Here is a 7,173-nt window from a genome sequence, read left to right as displayed (position 1 = left end):
TCGTATCCAGTCGTTCAGCAACCATAACGTAAGACTGGTATGACATAAAAGGATGGAGGAGTACTGCAGTCGTCCATGTCTTCTGTTTTGGCGACCGAACCATTCGCTGAGCATCAACTATATCCCAACAAACTAGCGTGTTTATACCTTGCTCCCATAGTGTTGTAATCAAACAGATAAATTTTATATGCGAATGTTGATAATAGATAAGCAACATTTTATATGAGACTGTTGGTTCTGAAAAATAAAACTGGTTTTTTTCCCGCATTCCACACCACACATTGTATCTTTGTTTCAAGAATGTCTGGAAAAAAAAAAAAAGGTGTAACACTGTGGTGAAATAAACTTCAACTTCAAATTCAAAATTATCGACGTCATCATGGCACAGGTTTGTGTGTAGCAATCGAAAAGTTTTTAGTATCTTATTTTCCTCGAGCCCTAATCGGCAGCATTTGAGCGTCTGGAGACTATTCAGCTTTTGATGTCCTTGTTTATTCCTTATTTTTGATTACGGATAAAATGTTGGCATTGATATTCAATTTAGTTTTTCAACTCACCGACGTTCAACTTAGTTTTTCGAGCACATGTGCTATCCCGGGAACCGAGCACCTTTTTGTGATCGTGCCTTTATCAGTTAATCTCACAGCAACGAAGTGGTTCTTATTAATCGAGGAGTAATGAAATTGACACATTCTTTGCTTTTCTCGTGTGCCAAGCTTGGCTAGAGAGATTTCACCTTTACCGACTCCGCATGTGTCTGGTGCGCACGCGATGTGCGTAGGAAAAGAAACTGAGTCCAGAGGAGACACCGTTCATTTCAACAGCAGTTTTATATCTACGCATTCACACTCTACTTACAAGTCTCCGCGCATTTCGGACATGGAGACAGCAGAAGCCACTCGCTTCGCACTTGATCGTAATCATCACCATGAAAAATGGCACAATTATACAAGAAAAAAAAAAGAAAGAAACAACACTAAAGTGCTGTATGGAACAACGTTGACGCGGTGTTCACAAGTCTAAATGGACTTCCAGCGTAGCCAAAACTACTCCAGAGTAGCAATCTGCAGGACGTAGACTATGAAGTATGGACTGCATGCAAAGACACGGGATCATTGCACAAGTAGAACACTACAGTGAATGCTTTGCTCGACTCGCCAAACTCGATGCCGTTCCGTTAAGCAGAGGTAGCGCTCTGGACATCATGGCTTCTTTGGCGTAAGAGAACGCCAAGGGCGCCTCTCACAATGACTAGAACTCCGTAGTAGCTTGACTGCGAATATTCTGCGCGTTAAGCGAACAGTTTAGTCCAATCCCACAAGGGTGCAATTCCGCTCCTTTGCACGCAGTCAGTTAAGCACCCAACGAGACGCCACGATTCCCGCGAGATTCAGAGTACGAAGCAGAATGTTAGTGCCACTCGGTGGAGTAAATACAGGTAACTCTTGTTCGTGAGAAATGGGAAACAAATATGGTACTTGCTGAGAAAGCACACGTGGCATAAAGTAGAAGAAAAAAGACGCAGCTTTTTGAACAGACACGCGCGCACGCATTCGCATTCGAAACCAAGCACTGCAATTCATATTGGTTAACCTTTGACTAGGTCAATGTTTACATACCGAGTATCGTTTATGTTTTTAAGTTCTCCTCGTGTGTTTGCAGATCCCTTTATTGTATTGGAGTGTCCCTCCTGCGCACTTCTGCGGTGTCGCTACCATATTGCCTTAGTATTGGAACCAGCGTATTAGCTTTCGACTACTCTTGAAACTACAGCCGCTGCCATCACTCAACCGGTTAAAGTTAAACGAAAGCGAGGTACACGTGACAAAATCTGATTTCGTTTAGTTCAGGCAGCGACGGAACTCTACCACCAACATTTTGACACAAAAAACAAACAAAGAGAAAACCAAGAAAGCTTACAGGTAGCACTGGTAATGATAATTTTAAGCCGCCAATAAGTAAACCGAGAAATCGTAAATAGGTATCAGCGTTCACGTTGTAATTTTGCAGAGCTGGCTGAACCAATGAAACTGGCCTGCTGCGCTGTCTTTTTGGGAGCTCCTAAATCACGTGCCCTTGGGCGTTCGTGATAAGTCAGGATGGCCGTGATAATGTTATTTCTTACGTTGGTTGCTTTATGGTAATGTAAGAGCTGCCACGTAGTTATTCCGTCTTGTGACCGAGTGGAAAGGCATCTGACATGGCACGGTGCTTTCATATGTCTGCGAGAGTACGCATGCTTTAGAGGAACTACATTTGCTAGCCCACCATTTTCTGACTCTTCTTCTTGTTAGCTGAAGGCTTTCTGATACACCCGACACTCAGCTCAGCGTCAAGTTGCAAGACAGCACAGCCACCAGTGAAAAAACATAACTTCGTTCGGGAAAGCTCTGTGCTTATACGTTTGTCGTCATCACCGCATTACCTTCTGCAAGCTTTTCAAGATAGGACAATAAACAATATTTCGCACAGAATGCTTTGAGATTATTATACATCCACGGCAGGAGCCTTGTTGACAGCAAACCTATAATGCATGGGCAAAGCTGTTCCAAAAAAAAAAACATTACAATATGATATATTGCACAATGAACGAAGTTTACAACCGGATATGGCGCGACCAAATCGCAAAGTCTATCACCGAGATCAAGCGAAAAAAAATACTCTTGAGTATCTACCAGATGAACAACAAAAATTGAATCACCGAGTTTTTCCTTTAACGACAATTGAAAACGATACGTAACAGGGCATGAATGACTTCAAATGAGAGAGTAAGAGCAATACAAACGCACAAACAAATAACAAAGTGAAAAGCCATTGGTTTCTATTCACTCTCCGTGAAGATCAGTTCTAATTACAGCGGAAGAGTGCGCAGAAAATTGTTCGTAGATTTGCTTTAGTCCATGTTGTATTGTGTTCGTGTATGTGATCTTATGGCACGATGCAGCCGAAGAGGTTCACCGGGACGCGCTGAAGTGCTTGCTAGCTGTGCAGCAATTTTTCGCGAGACATGCATGACGATGCGAACAAACCATTATACAGGTTCGACCGACATGCGCCCAACGGAGCACAGAAACGTGGCCAAGTTTTATGTTCTACTCAGGCTCAATGTTGGTAGGCACGGAACAGAAGGCGACTGCCTTCGTTCAGTATTTGCAAGGATAACCGTATTTGTTACAATGCGCGATCTCCCCGCAAGAAATCTCATTGCTACGAATCTTATAGCTCACGTAATATTGAACGCACAATATGTCGATTAAGCGAATATTCTCTCCTGTTTTCTCTGGTCTTATTATTCTTTTATAAGACATAGATCGTATACGAGAGATTTTATTTTTGAGTGCGGGTAATTATGGATTCCTTACACAAAACATATGAATATAGCAGAAATCCTGCAGAACTTATTAGCTCATTAAGTATTCCTTGATTTCGAGTACTCAGTTCATTTCCTCTCGCACTAGCAACTGCGAAGCTATCTTCTAAAGGAACCTGCACGGGCATTGTTTTGTAGCTTTCTGCTACTTTCACGCGGATAACCGCTTTTGATTTCACAGTCTGTGCCTCAATGCCCGTTCCAATAACAGGCACTGAACCACACCATTAACGCTATCATTTCTAGAGCGGTCGTAGTATCGACAATAGCTAGGCTGCTTCGTTTATTTTGCTCCGTGTCTGGGTACGGTGGGTTCATCCTTTCAACTGCTGTTTGCTCGCGAGGAAGCACCCTCCAAATTCGCAGAAACGATCACCTTAATAATGGCGTGCCAGTGAGCACAATGAGAAACGATAGCGCTGAGGTAGGCCAGGCTGACTGCGAGCAACCGTGTCATCACCTACCCTTGTGGGAAATTAGTTTATTCCGTTCGTCGTGAGAGGCTTCCTGAAAACACAGACTCCTCCCTCGGGAGAAGTCGCCCAGAGCCGTTCACCTCTCTGCTTCCTTTCAACACCCACGTCGTACACCACAAGGTTTCGAATGTCCGCGGGGCTATTTATCATATTCGCGAACCGAATCATATGTACTTCACCTCGGACGAAGACGAGCCAAGTACGTTACGTTGCCACCAGCAAACGGACTGCAATTTCTCTCTCTACACACCAGTAGTAAAAAAATAAGCTCGACTAACAACACTCATCGCGATGCTTCTTCCAGCGCGTATCGTGTGCTACATATTTACATATTTATATATATATCTGTTATATCTGCAAATAAATACGCGATTCTCGACACACATTCAAGAATGCAGTACATGGCAAGGACGAGTGTTGTTTAGAAACACAAAACAAAATTAACACCATCGATGGCTAATATGAAGGCCTGACCCAGTAAATGTCTCTTAATAACACTCACACCGCACTTGGACATTTTGCCAAACTGCGCCGTTCTGATGCCTGGCAGCTCAAAGAAAGTGCATCTTGCGCGACTGCTAACACTAGTCACCCGTTTAAAATGACGTTATGAGGAGACACGAGAACCAGTAGTAATATACGGACAACGCTGACTTGAAACACGGACACACGACGCAACAGGTGAACTTCAAGTAACCATATTTTTTTAAACTCCAATGCCGCTACATCAGTATTCAGCCAATGATACGAGTATTTCCAGATGAAACTTCTACTTCGTATTTTCCCTTCACAGTTTAGTGTAAAGCTATGTTGTCACGTCATGCAATAAATTAACACGAATAGTGCGAAGCATTTAGCCGCTACTCGCTGACAGAAAACTGAGCACACGAAAAGCTTACATTCCTTAACGTAATTCTTCATGGCCAATAAAAAAAGGTAAATAACCCCTTATTAAAGCGCGCTAAAAGCATGCAAAAAGCAGTTCGTTAGCGAACGGAGAATTAAGCAAAAGCAAGTTTTTCTGACAAAGATATCGAGACGTTGGTTAGGCCAGAGACTTTCTTCTGCCTTTGTTCAGTGTGACTTGCTGCAAGCCTGTTGTGTTCGAGAGATTCAGGCCACAGCGAGGTTGTTTCTCACGCACAAGTTACATCATTCGCAAACACCTGCACTGCAGATAGCATGAGTCGTGTGTAAATACCCTGTGGGACTCCAAGCGCCTTGCCTCGCGATCTAAGGCAAGGTCACATGAGGAAATGTAATTACATACAAGCTTGAACAGTTCCTCCTTTATAATTAGAGTGCGCAGCTCTGCCAAAAAGTTAAGAAACAAAGATGACATTTTCTTATTACTTCCATTGCTTTTTCCCCGCATCTCGCTCGCTTAGTTGTGGACTCTTGATTGCAGATATCCAACGTGCCGAAAAGTAGCAGAATGTTTACGCTCTTTATCTACCATGCTATTTTAATCGACTGGCATGATGAACTGTCAGACGGCCGCATCGCAAAGAATACTTTGCAATGCCGCCAATACTTACAATTTGTGACCTTTAAAGCAAGATTATGACGAAAGCTATTGGTAAATTATATGGAGCACTAAAGGAACCGTCAACCGCGCAGAAGCAAAAGCGAGGCGTTGGAAAGTGAGCGCATCCATTTCTTTTAGGTATTTCCGTTAAGCTGTTGCCGGAAGAATGGATTTCTGAGAACATCCATAACCATTCCGAACAAGTGAGGAAGCGCACCGCCTGTAGCTTTCTTTGCTTCCGCTTCAGAAAGCAGAAAATCAACGCACTTTATACAATCGTGCAATAAGTGATAACATCACTGTTCAATACGGTGAAACGTGAGTGATCTCCACCCATGCGCTGTACAAAGTCGGCGGGAAAATGCTTACAGTAATGCTTGTAATGTGATTCTATGTGAGCATGACTAACGGAAGTGATTTCATTGGAACGGACAGCGTCGTTAACTGCTGACGGTTTCAGCCCTTGCCCTGCCTCTGGCACCAAGGAAAAACGAAACTCTCTGTGGAGGGAGCATATGTTGTCCAGGCAAGGTACGCTTGCCACAACATCTAGTTTTGTGTTCGTTAAATAATATCCGTATTGTAAAACTTTAGTTAACAATGGGTCACGTGCAAGACGGCCTGCGATAGTGCAGAATTCGTAGAAGACGTGGGCATATTACTCGGTACCCAAGCATACGGTGCAGGATATTGGTATAACCATTTACTCACGCAGATGTACATCTGTGAGATTGACATCTGTGATGTAGTACCATTCAGTTTTCTGCGCGTTGACTGTAACGCTATAACGAAGGCCCCTACATGCACTTCAAAGATGTTTGCGGCAGCTTATAGCCTGATGGACGCCGAACGAATTACTGAAAACAAAGTGCTGGTTCTGATTACATGCATGTTCTGCCAATCATATTCTGTAACTGTCTGATATTTAATTTGAGTTCCATAAATTAAACGGTGCCAAAAGCACGGGAAACAAGAATGTGCATTGTTTCGCTCATATTTGAACTTAGCGAAGTCGTTAATCGTATATACGATTAAGGCAAGTGTACTATATTGATCTTCCTAAACCATTACGAACAATTTAATGAAGCTGAGAAGGATCGTCCGACCGGTCCTGCGCTAATTTTTGAACCCTAATAACAATTCGGCTCCAAGACTACAAGACCCTAACGCTTAATATAAATTTCATTCACGCTGAATAAACCTATACTCAATTTTTTTCGTGTAAATAAATACATATCGATTGTACGGGATGACCTCAACGGTCGTTTAAATAGCCACATGCATGCAACGGCGTATTTCACGCAAATTTAGTACAAGTAACGAACCATAGATATCGAGACAAGAAAGGATCTCGAAGAGGCGTCGCTTTCTTCGATTTATAGGAAAATTAATCGTCTCGCATCATAAGCCGGCTAGTGCACTGGTCGGAAGCATTCGCTAGTGATAAATCCAGGTTCACGATAGGCTTAAATTTGCTCCAACGAACAATTCTAGCGTTGTATTGTTTTTCACCTTTCTCCAAATCTCAAGATTAGTGGGATATGCTCTCTCTCTCACCTTTGCATTCTTAATGAGACGAGTAAGAGAAATTCTTAAGGCTATGTTACCTTGCAGAAAAAAAAAATGTGTAAGGCCCTTCTAGTCAAAACGGACTCTTCGCTCAAGAAGCTAAGTAGTTTTGATAATATGCGGAGAAGACAATATATTTCTCATTTTAGATTGAAGCAGCGCAAACTTCGTCTCTGTGGTTTGTCCTCCTTCAATCTAAAATGGAACTGAACCAGCTAGCCCAGTTGCCG

The sequence above is a fragment of the Rhipicephalus sanguineus genome, chromosome 1 (assembly GCF_013339695.2).
Source record: "Rhipicephalus sanguineus isolate Rsan-2018 chromosome 1, BIME_Rsan_1.4, whole genome shotgun sequence".
In the NCBI taxonomy this organism is placed as follows: domain Eukaryota; kingdom Metazoa; phylum Arthropoda; class Arachnida; order Ixodida; family Ixodidae; genus Rhipicephalus; species Rhipicephalus sanguineus.
This window is presented reverse-complemented; position numbering follows the sequence as displayed.